An 18227-nucleotide genomic window follows, 5' to 3' on the forward strand; every position below is an offset into this window, starting at 1 on the left:
CCCATTAATTGCCCAGGGTGACAGAAGATTTATCAATTGCTTATTGACTTCTTTGAAGCCATAGGGGGAAAATGGAAATAGCTGCAAAGTTAACTGTGTAATATAGAAGATATCCTTCCTGAGTTGATGTGTAAGTATAGGCACAGTAGATTCTCGAGAGCTTCACAGTTTTTCTGCCATAATACATGCTTGCTATCAACATTTCTGCAATCAGAAGCAGAAACAATGATTGGTGTAACAAATTGATAAGGTGTGTATAGATAATATATATGTTCAACATGTAACATACAGTTAACATCTTGAATGTTACAAAAGTATATCATATTAAAAGAGTCAGGATTTTCAGAAGTGGCTATCTGTCCTGTGCTATCTGCCATGAGCACAGACTTGGGGTCTGTAATTGGGGTGTATGGAAATGGAGGTCTGTACAAAATCAGTTTTGTTCATGAAAACCATTGCCTTCAGCATCTCTGTTTTTCCTTGATAGTTTGCTTGCCTTCCCACTCAGGGCAATGGGCACTGATGACAACGTTTCTATCTTACATTTTATTTCACTTTCTTTGGGCTGAATATAATTTTTCTTGTCAGCTCCTATTTTAGCTCAGTTCTTTCATTTTTTTTATACTTCAGGTGTTTTTACTCTGCTTTCTTCCTTCCTTCACAGTTTCTTACTGTCCTAGCTTTGTCTTGCAGCCTTTATGAATCTTATCATTCTCTCCCAAAGCCTAAAATACCCACTGCATAAGATGATCTCAGCAGGCAGAGCAAGGAAGATGCCAGAGTGCCCATGGTGATAGTTTAGCACTAGTATTTTCTATCAGCTTCCTCTAGATGTGCCTGGCTACAGAGATGCCAGGACCGTTTTCATACCTTGTGAGTGTTTTCATATCTACGAGGAGAAAAAAGATACAATATTTGATCCCTTCCCGAGATGTATGAAGTAGGGAGAGGATGGGTCATGTTCTGAATGCATTAGGCTGATGTTCAGGAAAACTATAGTAAAATCCCAGTTCTTCTAGAGACTTCCTATTTTGTCATACATCAGGCATCTAGACCTTGATTTGTCTAAATGTGTGTTTAACTCCAGTGATTAATTTATGTTTAAAAATATAAGTGTTAATTGTTAATTAAACAAAAGTGTAAAAAATTAAGTGTTAAGTGTTAATTAAAGTGTTTAAATATTTTCCTGATGAATGTTAAGATCATAGTTAAAATTAAAGCATCTTTGCTGAATCAAACTTTGCTGAATTGGCTCCTTCCTTTCTGAGTTTCCACTCTGGAAAAATGGAGATAATGTGTCCGTCTTCTTGCTGCTCCTTTGACATACATTATTCTTTTACACTCAGTTTTTCCACAGGAGTTCCTGTTCAATTTAGTAGGATGACTTATGGAGAAGTTACTCTTCCCCACAACTAAAGGCTTCTCCTCATCAGACTTTGAGCATTTTTATAGGGGCCACAGGCTCTAATTCCTCTGTTATAAATAGCATATTTCACATTTAACAGCTATAAAATCAGCTACTGTTTCTTATGCGCCCTACTCAGTCTTCGTACTTCCCCTGGGTATGAGGTGTGAGAGAGCTCATTAAATTTCTAAGTCAGAAAAGATAAAAAAGTAAATAAAAATAAACATATAAATTAAAAATACACCATCTGTGGTATAAACAGGGCACCCTGAAATGTTAGTTAAGATTTCCATAAATGTGACACATGATAAAAAGAGCAGTAGCACAAAGCAAAAGAAGAAAAAAGCTTTTAAGGTTAATAAACTTTTGCACTGAAAGTGACACCTGACACTTCAAAGTGAAAGAACTGAGAGTTATTTATGTTTTCTATGTCTTTAACAGAAAACAAATTAACAGTCTTTTTTTTTGCAAAAATAAATTACTTGAAAATCCAACTTACATATATAACATACAGTGGAGCCAAGAGTGGGAGGAAGGTTTGTCATAAGCTAGGTTTTATATTTTTCTCTTTTTTCCTAAATACTGTTTAAATAAATGATTCCCAGTCCTTCAGTGTCAAACTAATCTTCTTCCTTTTATCTTTAACTCCCTTCTGACTCCTCTTTGAGGAAGTAAATCCATCTAATACCCTTACCGTGAATGCAGACAAGCATCCTGGAAAATAAGTAAGTCCATCATGCTCTTGCTTTCTGTCTGTTCTTCCCTGTTTTCTAGCATAGAAGCTAAATTTCAACAACTGATTAAAATAATCCTCTGTAACAAGATTTTAATGGTTACAAATTGTGACTTCTGAATAAGAGTAAGATCAGGACTGCACAATACAGTGCGATAATATAGTCAGGGAAGTTAAATAGGTATTTGTAGGTGGTGTTTACGAAAAGAAAATTAAGTGGTTTAGCATCAGTTGAAGGCATTAAGTTAGCAGACACAGCACAAAGTCAAATTTAAGTTTCACAAAACAAATAGCTAGTAAAGATCCATCATGTATTTAAAAGTGAGAAGATACTGATTCCAGATTAAAAATCAGTAATGTGATGCAGCATCAACAGACATATGAGTGTCCTGCCATAAACCCCATAAGCAGGAACTCTTTAAAACCCCGGGCACTGAAAAGGACAATGGAAATTATGGGGAGGAGGAAAAGAAGCAGATTTGGCAAGCTGCATCTTGATGAGCTGTTAGACTTAAGGGTGAGGAAGCAAGACAGTTGCAGCTGAAAGCTCTATCAACCCGCTGAATACTTTATCTCTTCAAAAGGAGCAGATTAAAAAAAATCAGTTATCTTTGGCGATCCACAGCTGTGTAAATAGAAAACCCTTACCCTCTGGTGAATGCTGTCTCGAATGTGCCCCTCAAAGGGTAATCAGGAGGTTGATAATGGAATCGGTGGGTTATGACATTATTTCATGACTGCTCGCTCTGGGCTTGGTATTGATTTGGCTCCACAAATAAGGCAGGCTACAAGAGTGCATCACACTCCTGTTTCAGTTAGTTTGTCTCCGTGTGTACCTGTAAGTGAGCTGTGGTGAGTCTCGCCTACCCCACAGGACTGCTGCCAGGGCAGGGCTGCCAGAAGGAAGGTGCCAGCGCCCCTGTCCCTGCACACAGCTGGGCATTCGGTGTGCTGCAGTGCTTGGCACAAAGAGCTCCTTCCCTCTTCCCAACAGCCTCACCCTCTTCCCTTTCTTCTAGGGCTGTTCTGTGACCTCCCTGAGGTGTTCTTCTAGTTAAACAAAGAAGAAAGAGGAAAAGAGGGGAAGCTCAGCCAGCTCAGTCACTGCCTCATGACCTGCCAGCACACCTGAGGGGATGAGGTATTGGGAGAAAGGGAACAAGTATCAGAAGTCTGAGCTGCTTTTTGGGTTGTAACTGTTGTGAACGTACACATGTGTAGAAGTGTTAGGAGAGTGATGCAAAGCAGCATGTGAAATTTGCCCCAAAAAATAGAAGGACACTCTTTCATACGTTCAGTTTTTTGAGGATGTGATGCCTTCCAGCACTGGAGCTGGTCATCTCCAACAGAGAGCTGGTGCAGGTCACTGGGGGTCTGATGGGAGATAGGCTAGAGCTAAGCAGTTAGTGCCTTTACATTGAGACAAGACCATACTTTTGTGGGTGTATCTGTATATTGCTCCATATAATGAAGTCTCAAGATACACCTTGAGCCCCTGAAACTACCAAAGGATAAGAAAGTGAATAGCACATGAGGCACACTGTCCCCATAGCAGTTTAAATGGCCCTCAGAGTTGTATTCCTGAGCCTGGCTGCTGAGCAGGTAATTACGCAGTAACTGTACTTTTACTTTCTGTTATAGTAACTTTTATGGACTACTTTGAGTCTGTGGAGTCCCTGCTAAAAGACAGCCTTTGCTTTGATACATAAATATGTGCTTGGCAAAAGTGATACGCAAAGCTGTGACAATGTATTTAGAGTACATGAAAAATATGGGTCTTGATGTTGTCCTAGAACTGAGGCATTACAGGAGTTTTAATAGGAGATTGATTTAACTGATTGAAAATTTACTGAGAGATGAGACAGAATATCCATTATTTAATGTCTCTAAATCAAAATTGGCATATTTCAAAAGATATAAGATAGCTGAAATAGACATTATGGGCTCACTTCAGGAATAAATCGGTAAAAACCTATGGTTGTCAATATGCAGGAGGTCAAACTGGATGATGATAATGGTCCATTTCGGTTCCTAAAAATTGGTGAATCTAATAATTTCAGTAGAAATGCTGGCTCTGACTGTCATTTGCACTGTGACCTCTTCACATCCATTTGGAAGTGTTAAGTGGCCTTAAAGTAGGTGCAAGATTTACTGACTTTGTCTCCTTTCTTCACTAGTAGGGCAGTAAAAAGGGGTTGTGTGTAAATAGGATTGAAAAGTTTATTCCAAAGCTTGTCTGCAAGTTTTTGGGGGTGGGAGGATAGAGTCCATCTCTAGCCTAGCTCCTTGTTTATCAGATTTTATATTCTCAGGCCCTACACTGAAAATAGTGTATTCTATGCTGAATGTAAAAGAAAAGTCACTCATGCATTTTTTTCATTGTTTTTATTCAGAGACAATGTTTTTGACCTAAAGATGAACCAGATTTTAATCTTTTGTGGCCTTTTTTCACCTTGAATCTTTTGCTGTATTCTTTAAAATATTCATACTTGCATTGAGAAGCCAAATTTTTCAAGGTGATCCTAGGTGAATAGGATTAAACAACTCAGGTCAAACTACTTACTTAATCACTGTATATTCTTCATGCAATTGGCAAGAAATTATATTTCATACAGCATTCTTTATAGTCTCAAGTTTTAGTATTCTGAGAAAAGAAAAATGAAAGGCAAATATCATGACCTTTTGTATCTCAATGACCTGAAACTGGAGATGGGTTGCAATTTAAATACAGAATTCAATCCCACCTTTACAGTATCTGTAGTCACTTGTAAAATATGTCTGGGACATTCAGAATGGAAAAGATACAATGTAATATCCTTCCAGGGAGAAGAGCTCTGAAAATTGCCATTTTCCCTTCACACATTAAGGCACTTACTGATGAAAATTCATGCATTTCATTAAGAGAAAGTAATAATTTCTCCCAGAAGCAAAGCTGTTTTCCCTTTTGACTGTTTTATTTGTTTCTAGTGCAGGAGAGATGACTCATGTTTTGGTTTTACGCCAGAAAAAATGCCAGTTTTTTTACTGTTTTCCTATGCAAAATGTTTCACTTTATTAAATTATCATCTATTAATGACATGCAGTGCTGATTTTGGCTGGGACAGAGTTAATTTTCTTCATAGTAGCTGGTATGGGGCTATGTTTTGGATCTGTGCTGGAAACGGTGTTGGTAACACACTGATGTTTTCATTACTGCTGAGCAGTGCTTACACAGAGTCAAGGCCTTTTCTATCTCTCACCCCACCCCACCAGCGAGTAGGCTGGGGGTGCACAAGAAGCTGGGAGGGGACACGGCTGGGACAGCTGACCCCAACTGACCGAAGGGTTATTCCACACCATATGACATCATGCTCAGCATGTAAAGCTGGGGGAAGAAGGAGGAAGGGGGGGACGTTCGGAATGATGGCGTTTGTCTTCCCAAGTAACCGTTATGCATGATGGAGCTCTGCTTTCCTGGAGATGGCTGAACACCTGCCTGCCCATGGGAAGGAGTGAATGCATTCCTTGTTTTGCGTTGCTTGTGTGCACGGCCTTTGCTTTCCCTATTAAACTGTCTTTATGTCAGCCCACGAGTTTTCTCACTTTTACCCTTCTGATTCTCTCCCCCATCCCACCGGGGGGGAGTGAGTAAGTGGTTGTGCGGTGCTTAGTTGCTGGCTTGGGTTAAACCATGACAGTCCTTTTGGCACCCAGCATGGAGCTCGAAGGGTTCGAGATAATGACAGATTTGATTGGAATGTGCTAGATGATTGAATTTATACCTGTTATTGCTGTTTAGCTATTAATTGGCAGGCTTCTGTGCTTGCCTTACTGTATATTAGAGTCTCGTGCTCATTAGTGGCTGCTTTTTGCTTTTTCTGCTTGTAGTACTGCTGTACCGCTTATCATCTTACTCTGCTGTGCCTGGGAACATTTTGATAACAGCAATGGCTCTTTGAAACAGCAATGCGCCTGGGCTGGCAGATGGCCAGGGCATCGCTGCTGTTTCTGTGCTGCTGTACTTGACAACCTGGAACTCCAGTGTGAAGTCCAATCAAAGGGACTGTGACCTGTGGGTGAGTCCACACGGGAGCAGGACACCCCAAAGTGTCTGTGGCCGTTGTTATGTCTGTGCCACAGCAGGTATACGTCTGAAGGGATTGTGGCCCAAGGATAAGTCCACGATGGAGAAGGTACCCCTTGAAGCATGTTGGAGCAGGTTTACTTCTGAAGGGACTGTGGCTGTGGGTAAGGCCATGCTGGAGCAGGTATATCTCTGAAGGCATTGTGGCCCATGGATAAGGCCACGCTAGAACAGGTGCACCTCAAAGTGACTGTGGCTGTGGATAAGTCTATGCCGCAGCAGGTATACCGCTGGAGAGGCTATGGCTCATAGGTAAGGCTCCACTTGGAGCAGGTACTCCCCTAAGGGACTGCAGTCTGTGGATAAGTCCAAGCTGGAGCAGGGGAAAGGGGAGGAGTTCATTGCAATGTTAAACCCTATAACCTGACCCAAGGGGAACAAGGATGGAGATTGTATTGGAAATACCTTTAAATTGTTGTAACCCATCATTTGAGTTGCATGTTATAGGAATTACTATAGCAGGAACCACCTGAACCAGTGGAGGACAAGTCTTACAAGAAGCAGTGGAAGTGCAGCAGTGACCCAACCTAAGCTGGCTTCGGTGCCCGGTAACTCCACGCAACACACCACCTCTCCTGTCCTGAGTGACCACCATAACAGATGGAGCCCAAAGGCATAGACTAAATGAACTCAATGAACATTTTGTTGACATTTATGGACATATTACAAACATTTCACAGGGGTGGTGCATAGACTAAGGGAATGACACCTGTGTATTGTATCAAAGGATGAGAAGGGGGGTGGTGGGTAATAAGAATGTATCGGATAGTGTGGGACCTGAGCATGACGTAAATGGTATGGAATAAGGGGTGGAGAATGTGCTGGTTTTGGCTGGGATAGAGTTAATTTTCTTCATAGTAGCTAGTATGGGGCTATGTTTTGGATGTGTGCTGGAAACAGTGTTGATAATACAGGGATGTTTTCGTTACTGCTGAGCAGGGCTTACACAGAGTCAAGGCCTTTTCTGCTTCTCACCCCACCCCACCAGCGAGCAGGCTGGGGGTGCACAAGAAGCTGGGAGGGGACACGGCTGGGACAGCTGACCCCAACTGACCAAAGGGATATTCCATACCATGTGACGTCATGCTCAGCATATAAAGCTGGGGGAAGAAGAAAGAAGAGGGGGACGTTCGGAGTGATGGCGTTTGTCTTCCCAAGTAACCGTTACGCGTAATGGAGCCCTGCTTTCCTGGAGATGGCTGAACACCTGCCTGCCCATGGGAAGGAGTGAATGAATTCCTTGTTTTGCTTTGCTTGTGTGCGTGGCTTTTGCTTTCCCTATTAAACCGTCTTTATGTCAGCCCACAAGTTTTCTCACTTTTACCCTTCTGATTCTCCCCCCATCCCGCTGGGTGGGAGTGAGCAAGCGGCTGTGTGGTGCTTAGCTGCTGGCTGGGGTTAAACTACGACGCACGGCTATGCAATTTGTACTCAGTATTCTTTAACAGAATGAATTCTGACAGTCAAACATTGGAATTTAATCAAAACACATATTTGAGTGTCACTAGGCGAAAAAATTAGACCTTAGCAGAAGTGTGGTTTTTCTCAGTCTGAGCATGTGCTCAGCCCCATGGAAATCAAAAAAGGAGAATTATACCTGTCGCACAGAGAGCAAATTTTAGGAACAGATAGGCTTGAAAGGAAGATCTCTTCCCCCTGAAAATATACTAACAAGGACTTTTCTTGAATGTACTATCTGGGCCTAACAGGTTGGTGAATGCAGTGGAATATACTTGGCTGTTCCCTGTGGAGGAAGCTTGCATGATGCAGGAGCTCCGGTGGATGCCTGCATTTACCATGCTTTAGCCTCTCATAACTGCTCCTCAAGGATCCCTGCAGCTCCAGCAGCAGAATATGAAGATTCCTCACCACACTGGTTTTGCAAATGAGGGATAAGATTTTAAAATCTGACCACTGATTTGAACTGCCTCATACTCAGAAGTACCTTTCTTGAGTACTCTTCAAGAGGCCTAGATTTTTAGAAATTGCTGAGCACCTACATTTTAAAAATCAGGCTTCACAGGAATTTTTTTAGCATAGGGGTTCAAGTTCATTATTCACATCAAAATCCTGAATGAAGGCAATATTGTTTTACCCCTTGTACTGGGTAGAAAAGACGATGGTCTAGTTGACCAGCAGGAGTGTAATGTAGCTGTGATGACACAGGCCTGCGTTAGGTGATCTCAAGTGATGCAGATGATCCAGATAGGTTCAGAAGTATGTTTCAGCTCCTCATTCAAAGATGCAACAAAAATGTGACTGGCAGTCATTGAAATGTAGCACTGCAGTTGTTCTCTCCTTTCCATCTGGTGCCAGACAGATTCTTAGTCAGTGGTTTGTACCAGCTGTGCTTACACAATTCTGCCCACAAGGAAATGAGAAAATGTTTCATGATTTTTCTGACTGGAGTGGAACAAAGGCAAACATCTGGACTGCTGCAGCAACAAGATGGACAAAGAGAAACCTGCTGCCGGTGTTTCTAAGAAGGCAAGAAATAGATTTCATGACAACAAACATACCAAATGTATGCCACTCTAGCTTGGAAACAGTATCTAAATTAGATTTCTGTATCTATGACTGACAGCTACAAATGTAAGCCAGTGATGGGTATGTGTACCTTATAGCAGAAATCATTGTGTTGAAGGTGTTATAAGAAGTTCTTGCTATTTGTTTCTCTAATATTCTATTGTCTTTGTAAGATAGGCGAGGGCACATTACCAATGAAGCCATAAGCAAAGTATATTTATGCATAAGCTTTCAGTGAGCTTTTTTCAAGTATGAGTAACCTGTGTATCCAGTGCAGGGAGGTGAAAGTCCTCCAAGTGAACACAGGTATTTTTTGGTAAGATTTTTAGCCCTCATCAGTGCCTAACCTGTATATTAGTAATAGTATTTTTGGAAGAAGCAGACTGAAAATGCCAGAGTTAAAAATGGGATCTTGAACAATGTTCTGTGATTTTTGTTGTGTGCTTACCAGTAGTGCTCACCAGCATGTGCAAATCCCAGGAATAACAATGAAGACACAAGTACAGGATGTGAGAAAAGAGGAAGAGGCTGGCTGGTCATCTTCAGCTTCTGGATTTGTCTGATAAAATTCGTCTCCTCTAAGGCAGTTTGTCTTTAATGTTCTCTCACAATTATTTCCCTAGTTTCTATTTCCTTCCAGTATTTGGTATTATTTATAAAGCACCAGCTGCCAGGCTGACACAGTTTTTGAGGAGCCAGCTCATTTTTTAAAGTGCATTTTTTTGCTTCTGATTGTTCCAGAGAGAAGTTGAAAACATGAACCTTAACACCAAAAAAAAAAAAAAAGGAGGCAAAATAAAAGAATGAATGCCAAAGCCATTATTTTGGAAACAAGATCTTAAGAGCTTTAGAAGCTTGCCCATAATTTGGAGGGGGGGGGCAGAATTTTTTTATCACTTGGAGTTAGTGTGTTTCTTTGAAAGGAAGAACCACATCTTTCAGCAGGAGTGTATCACAAACATTTATGGGACCACTGAGACCCATATCTCTTTTACAACACTCTGAATATAAGGAACAGTAAATTGGCAGTGGCAAATTAAGGAAAACAAAAGGAAAGCAAAAGCAGAATCAGGTCCTAAAGAAGCTATAATACTATAGTATACTATAGAATGGAGCATGAACTTTGGCTGGTTTATTAAGAAAAATATAAAGCAGAGTGAGAAACAATTATGAATTGTTGAAAAAAACATTTGTCTCTGTCTCAGTTTACCTTTCTTGCACTATGGGTATAACACTTTTCTTAAAAGTTCTGTTGCTTTTAAGAAGTTGGGATCTTTTTCGCCTGTTTTTCTTTAGATCCTTCAACAGACTAACATTTTTGTACTGTAAATAGAACAGCTCATAGGAAAAAATTGCTAATAGTCTGTAACACTTTTGCCAAAATTGCTATTGAATGTTATTCAAATTTTATGCATTTTTTGTCTTTTCCTATTTTTTCATCAAGCTTATTTCACAAAATGAAAGTCAGTGCTTGGAAAATATTTTGAGATTTTGGAATTAAAAACAACAGTTCTAGAAATATTAGTTCTTTAAAGAAAGAGGAGCTTACCTCTTATGAAAAGAAATGCTAGCATAAATAATACAGTGAAAAGGAAAGATTGAATCAATTGTTCTTATGCTTCCTCCCTTAAAATTGAATTATTCATTATTTCCTTTAAAAATGCACAGGAGATAACCTTTTTTTTTAACTTAAGAGCCCCACTGAAGTTGCACATTAAACAAAAATAAATTCATGCCTAGGAAGCATCCACAGATTCTGACTAATTAGCATACTTTGAGAGTTACCTGTTTTGTGATTTCTCTGGGTTTATATTTGAAAGCAAAATCAGATGCCATTTCCCAGCTGAAGTGCAACCTTATCATTGTAATTCCTTACATGTTTTTAGATGATGTCTTTTTATCATATTCTTTTTTGGATATGGAGATACTACAGTTTGGTTGTATTTCAGGTTCACTCATGTCTGTATCAACTGGCATTAACCTAAATTGTTAGGATAGGAAAATTTAAAAAAGAAGTGAATTTAAAATATTAGCCTTACAAAAGCATAGATCTGGGATGCTGGGTAAAGGAGTAGCAATGTTACAGAAAGGCTGCTTCTAGGAGGGAGGTGGGCAAATGGCATTTGTCTGTCTATGAATATAATCCCTATTTTTGACAGTTTAGTATACCAGTAGTAATATGTGAAGGATGCAGCTCAGGATATAGTAAACATCTTTTCTGTATAGAGTATTTGTTTATGAAAGAATCAGACTGACTGTGCCAGTGTTAAATAACTTCTGTAAACAGGTGAAACTGGTTCTTTAACTCAGAGATCAGCCAGACGCTGCTAACCCAGAAGCTTTTGCAGTACTTTATTTTATGTGACCTTCCTTTTGTCTGTGATCTCTGCAAATTCTGTCATTTGGAAAAGTCTTGCTACAGCTTCCACTTTGCTCTTCTCTCTCTCTTGCTGTACCCTCCAGGATGCTGTTTTCTGGCAGGATCTGGAGTGTAGAGAGTGAGGCAATATTTAGGGTACCTGAGGCTGACCTCCATGGAGGGCTTCACATAGTGGCACAGCATCTAGTACATTTTCCTAGGAAACCCAAGAAAGGATGGATTTTAGTGATAGGTATTTCTGATAAAATATTTTCCATGTGATTTACCTGTACTCAAGGTAGATGATTTGGGGTCTTTCAAGGCTTGGAGTGGATGTGAGCAGGGCATTGCAATGTCCTGTCTTGATGGCATAATTTTCCTTGGCCTTCCCCTCCTCAGAGCCTGGGTGCTGTTAAGACTCCAAAGCTTCCCTCCAAAGCAGGGAATCCTGGAGCTCTTTTAAGACTGAATCTTACCGGTGCTTGCAGAAAAGAGGTGACATTTCACATTAGAGGTAGATGAAATAAGTATTTATTTGGCAAGTTGATTTCAAGTAAATGATGGATGCTGTAATCTGCTTACTGGATTGGAATGTTAGGGTAAAGCTCAGGGAACACAGAATTATCTGGCTGGTGAGGCAATAAAAAGGGCATAAATAATTGATTTATCATATGTTTCTGCAACTTTTCCTAAGGTTTTCACATCCACATAGCAAGATATGTGTTTGTTTTCATATATGATATTTCACATAGGTACAGTTAATGCATACAAATGTATACCCAAAAGCTCATATGCAAAACACCATAAATGTATCACAGAAAGAAAGCAAGCATACTATTAAAATTTCAGTGGTAAATATAGCATTACATACAGAAGTTTCTTATGGGGAAGGGGACAGGGGAAGAAGAATAGGGCAGGGGAAGTGTTGCCAGGTCATAGGTCTTGAACTGGGAAATGAAAAGCTTTCCCTGGTCTGCAGTGGCCTGTGACTGTTTTCTTTCCATCTGAAGAAAAATTATTTTCATGTCATCAATATTCAACTTTCACAGTGGTTAGTGAAAGAAACTTCATTTGCATCTTTAGATAATCATCCTTCTATTTTTTTCACCAGGGAAACAGCTGCTGCCTTGTCCATTGTGCAGAGGAAAACGTATTTCATCTCTATGTTCAGAGAGCGTCTTGTACAATATTTTGGTGTCTTAATTTATGACCTATAGTAATAATAGCCATCATCATTTTAATGAACTAATTAGATTAATTACTGTTATTGCACAGTATTATTATTATTCTTACCATAATCACCATGGGGAAAATTTTAAGTATTAGGAATCAAGAATTGTATTATTGCAACTCTAATTCATAGTGTGCCAATATTTCCCCTGTAAGCTCCGATTGTGTGGTGTTAATAACGGAATTATTTCAATTCATAATTTAGCTGCAACATTATGAATAGAGTTTCTGGCTTTTCAATATTTTTGATTTTTTTTAAATTCTTCACCCATTCTGAACAATATAATGGTGGGCTGAATGTTGAGGGAAAAAAATTTAGTCCCTTGCTTTGTATTATTAAGATTAGATTTGAGTGTTTATTTTCTGAAGATGTTTAGGCCCAGCATTTCCTTTGAATGGAAGGGGAGTTGTATTACTGTGTTTTGTGGGTGCTAGTACTCACAGATGCTTGTGGCTGGTATCTTATATATAGCTATACCTAGGTTTGTTTCATTATTGTCATAATCTTAGAATGGATTGTGCTGTACAAGAGTTGTTTGTCACTTGTACTTTGCTCATATTGAAGAAATCAAGCAAAATAAATAAAGGCAAGACAAAATGTAGGCTGAAATTAAATTAAAGGCTGAAAATTAAAGGCTAAAAAAATTAAAGGCTGAAATTATGCAACATTGGAAGTCGAAGAAATGTTAAAAACCGTAATACAAAAAATCACCTGAAGTGGAACCGTAAATGAGAAAGGGGTGCCTATGAGAAGAGTAATGTGAGTCATGTGTGAAAACATAAAATTGTGATTTCTGTTTCTTCCATTGTGATTATACAAAAGCATCCAGACACATTTCTAATAAATTGAAACTTTTAATCTTATATTTCAAAGTACATGAATGGTGTTTATAGCAAAAAGAAAAAAAAAAAAAAACAAGTCCTTGGTACCTTTTAATGAAGGCTACATTAAAATTAATCATCAGTTGACTTGAACAACTCAGAAATTACCACGTGAAGGTAGAACCTGCTGTCCTCTGGTAAAGCAAACTAACGCTGTTGTCAGGGGACTCTTAATCTCAAAAGCACTGCTTCATTATGAGCATGTGAAGACAAACAATCTGATCATAGGCACATGAACATACTGTTTAGGTGCACATGAACAGATTCAGGGCTCCACAGTGCTTAATTCTCCCTTTTCAGTTATTGTAGTGGTCTTAGTATTAATAACTAAATACTGTAAAAAATCCCTAAAAATTTTTTTAATGAATTCCCTAATAATCACTTTCAAATACTAGTATTTGCTAAAAACAGAAAAAAACCTGATTTTTCTAAAATGATAATTATCTCAGATAAGTCTAAAGTGTTTGATGCTCACCTGAATGGGATATTTACTCAGCATACATTCCTTCCAGTTTTACAGTTGAACATTTACAACATAGTTCTTAAAATCTTTTTTTTCTTTTAGATGGACATACAGTTTCATGTATTAATGGTCAGATGAGCCAGAATTATGTACACCAGGATGCCCTACATAATAAGCCCAGTGCTTTTAAGAGACATCATATTTAGGGCTTTTTAAACACTCAGATTTACTCTACAAGTGCTTGGCACCTGATCTGTTTCATGCAGTAGAAATATCCAGGATTTCCAGACGTACAGCAGTGCAGTAGTTCAAACCAGCTTGCCAGATGTCCCCAAATCCCAGACAAATGTTAAGCATTCTTGAATTGTGCCACCCATGTTAATATTCTGAGCAGAAAATGGAGACATGCCAAGAGAAAGAATCACTAAACCTCTTAAAAAATCTAAAAAAGTTCTTTTTTTTCCTTTATAGTAGCTGAATTCAGGAAAGGACAAGCTATGGATAATCTACATACTGTGGACTATTTTTTGTATACACCAAAATAGTTCAGATCGGTGGCTTTTTTGTGTGTGTACATGTCTCTGACAGAGCACAAGAGGCCATAACCAGTGCAGCAGGAGCATTCTCAGATCCTTAAGCCATGTTTCATTGTTTCTGATCTATGGCTGTACCATCATTTGAAAACAATGGTATGCCAGATGCTAGCTTATTGCTCTCCTTTTTAAGACCTTCTCCTTTTCAAGAAGAACCTTGTGCCAGACTCTACAAGGTCTTAAAAAATCAGGTTTTTGATTGGCGTGTGCAGTGGAGACAGATCCTTCCTAGCAAGATTTGGGTTACTAGAGCTCTTAAGGAGGTGATTTTCTTGGGTATATGCTTCAGGCAGGCTGTGAGGGCAAGCCCATATCAGAGAATGGCAGGGGAGGGATTAAGAGAGGATGACTATAGCTGAAGGGTAAGACACCAGAAGTTGTGCTCTTTCACTGCTACTAAGAGAAACAGTCAATGGCATATGAGTTTGAGCGGAAAGCAAAAGTGAGACCTATTTTAGATCTGAAGGATCCATATTTAGAGACTAGATTGATTGAGGTGAAATTCTTGTGATGTTGAGGAAAACTTATTTGAAAGATTAATTACTTTAATTTTGCCCGAGCTCTACCTCTCTAGTGCATGAGAAAACAATTTCTTATATTTCTTATAGTTTCTTATCTCTGATTTTAGTTTAACAGGACAGCCTATTTTTAATTTAGTCTAAGATGCATGATACGAACCGTGTTCCTTTGTCCTTGAAGCTGATAATCCTATTGTTGAAACCAAGCAAACTGGCCTTCAGATTCTTTGCCTTGCTTTTCCATTTCAGTCATATGGTTTGTAAAGACTTACCCTGCCTTTTCCTAAATCATGGATCAAAGGACAGCGGAAAAAGATGAGTACTTTGACAGTGTGTGTGAGATGAAGATAAACAGTGATAAGATTGATGATTCATATAACAACTCATCTATGATTGGATATGTTTGGATATGAAGACACTCTTCACTCTCATGTTGGAAAGATCTCTAAAATAGGTTGGTAAACTGATGATAAAATCCTGAAATAAAATAAAACTCATTGCAAAGTCGTAGCATCTCAAAATTGACTGTAAAGAAGTCTTTTTATGTGCAATTTCACTATCACTCAATAGGTAAGTAGAACATATTTGATTTAGTTGTGCCATTTTCAAATTGTGTTATCTGACAAACTTAGTACAGAATACATAATTAGATCATACTACTGTATTTATGATAATGAATGCTGCATTCACAATACTTGAAGCCTCACATTAGGCAGATATTTAATTTTTTATAGCTGTTTTTGACAAGTAACGTTTTTTATCCTGAACATAAATCTGTCAGGAATTCTATTTGTACTAAAGGCTTACATGTAGTATATTACAATTTTGATTTTTAACTGGCAAATTTGTACAGGCATTTTATTTTCCAAGCAAAGTAGCTTTAAAGAAACTCTTTGTAATTACCGTTTCTTTATTGTATGACCTCATTAACAGTACAAAGCAGGCTTTAAAACACTTAAAATTATGGTATTTATCAAAATGTTATATATTCCACAAATAAAAGCCTTCTGATACACAAAAACCCCCCACTTTGTAATAGTTGCTGGCAATTGATGGAATGTGAATGAGCAAAAGCACTATATTGTGAGTTGAGATCAGATGACTTTGAACTGGATCTGGTGGATGAAAGTGCCTGTGTGTATTTTTGTTCAGGTTAATTTTACTGGGTAGTAAAGAAGTGGAAAATAAGTCATGGAGAAGAAGAAGAAAAACATGAAAAAGCCCAAACATGGTACTGAGTTTCCTATCTAAATGTAAAACTGAGGGTTCTGACACTTTGCAGGAATAGCCCTGTATCTTCTGAGTGCAGTCACTGTACCATAATCCTAAACAGTTATTGTTCATTGCTAATTAAATATTAATAATACTCAGGTTTTGATGATCCCTCATGCTGGCCTGCTAGCCTGTTTTGGTGAAAGAGGGGAATATTGTGGACACATATGTGTACGATACTGAATAACTGGATTCCCAGAGCTGAACTTCTCTCCTAGAGAAACAGAAAATTATCTACCTTGGCACCAGATCTTATCTTCTGTTTATCATTAGCGATATGAATATAATGAAAAGAAATTACTTTCAGACATGATGCAGAAAGCAGTATTAAAATACGTAGATACTCTCATTGTAGTTTCAGCACTCATGATGTCTCTGGTTATTTTGATTGCCAGAAAAAAGTGGAACAGCTTGGAAATCTCTGGACAGTCCCTTTGGCTTCTACAGTACCAGGCTGCATTTACCACATGAAGATAATTTAAAGTGGGGGAAAATAATTTGTCCCTGTTGCAATTGTGTGCTTTGCTTCATAATGCTGGTATCCTCTGTGGGCTGAATAATCGGGGACCTGACTGAATGGATATTACATTTACAGGGAACACTCTTGTTGATTTAACGTGGACTTTGCATCAGGCCCTGAGCGCACAGGGGAAAGCCCGGCCCAGCAGATGAGGGCTTTAATAGACCTTTCTTCCTTTAAGATGCTCTAGAATGCGCAGAAATGCACACTGGGGAGCCTGGAGAGTATGCGGAATAGAGGCTTATCTACAAATAAGTCCAAGAAGAGGAAGATTATATTTATCATAAAGCAATTGGGAAAAGCAATGTGCCTGTGAATCAGACACTACATCTTCTCCTTTATCTGTAGAACCGATAGTGGGAAAAACACTGATGTGCCCTTGTCTATGAAGTTTGCATTCCTGCCTCAGAATGGAAAGTCTCCAAAACCTGTAAAACAGTGACACCAAAGTGATTATTAACTTTATAGGATAAATCACCTTCATTAAGTTTCATTTGATCAAATTAAAGCTCTTTCTTTTAAACACTGCTTTAAAAAAGAAACAATTAACACTACTACTCTTGGGCCTTGAGTACAGATACTGCAGTCCCAGAGGTTGGATGCTGTCAAAATTTACAGCCTGTATCATCTGAAATACGAAGATTTTATTCTAAATACTTTGGTTAAGGCCTGCTTCTCACGGTATGGTAGAATTTAATGAACGTGCTTTCCTAAATAATTTTATGTCATTTAGTGCTTTAGTGAAAAGGTGGGGGCTTATAATTCTCAGATGCATCAAGCAAATGCATTGTGCCAATTATTTAAATTGTACTTTGAATCACTCGTGCCATATCTCTGCAGTTAATTAATGACTTCTACACCTGGCTTTTGTTAAAGACACCCCCTGCTTTTGTTTCGCATCTTTACAATTCTGCTTTGTGCATTGTTCCTTCCAAGACTGAGTGTTTGCTATAAATTTGACAAAGATGAACAACCATGACGAGTGCAGATGGACAAAGATGATGACTGCAGGTGGCAAATGGGGGTTGGAAGCATAATGGGTACAATTTCAAGGACTATTCATCCATTAATTCAGCCATTTAATTTCTGAAGGAACTATTTAGGTACCAGTGTGGGGTATGACAGTTTCAGACTACTGGATGAATGATAAGAAATCTTGTTGATGGCTGATGAGGGCTATTTAAATAACACCTTGCTTCACGTACTCAGTATCAAAGAATTGGATGACAAGGAAGCACTTGAGGGACAAGGTGGACAAGTACAATGTGAGCTGGGAAAGGAAAGCTCAGCAAGAGCCTATGGAGGGAGTGACCCCAGCCTGCTAGAGAGCGCTGGCAGAGGCCAGCCCTGGAGCATGGAGCCAGAAGGGAAGAACAGTTAAAGATTTAGTAGAAATAGAAGTAGATCTTTCAGTTTTATTTAATAGGAAAAGCCTTCCTGAAGCCAGGAAAAAAATGAGTTTGCTGTCCTTTAAAGTACCCTGGGATGAAGGAGGCCTGTTGTGAGTCTGACTCTGGAGGTGGTTGGGAAAGCCTCGTCTCCGGGTGCTGGAGGGGTCTGTTTGTAGCCAAAGGAAGGGATCCTCAAGAAGCAAAAACCCAAC

Source organism: Ciconia boyciana, chromosome 9, assembly GCF_034638445.1.
Source record: "Ciconia boyciana chromosome 9, ASM3463844v1, whole genome shotgun sequence".
Classification (NCBI taxonomy): Eukaryota; Metazoa; Chordata; class Aves; order Ciconiiformes; family Ciconiidae; genus Ciconia; species Ciconia boyciana.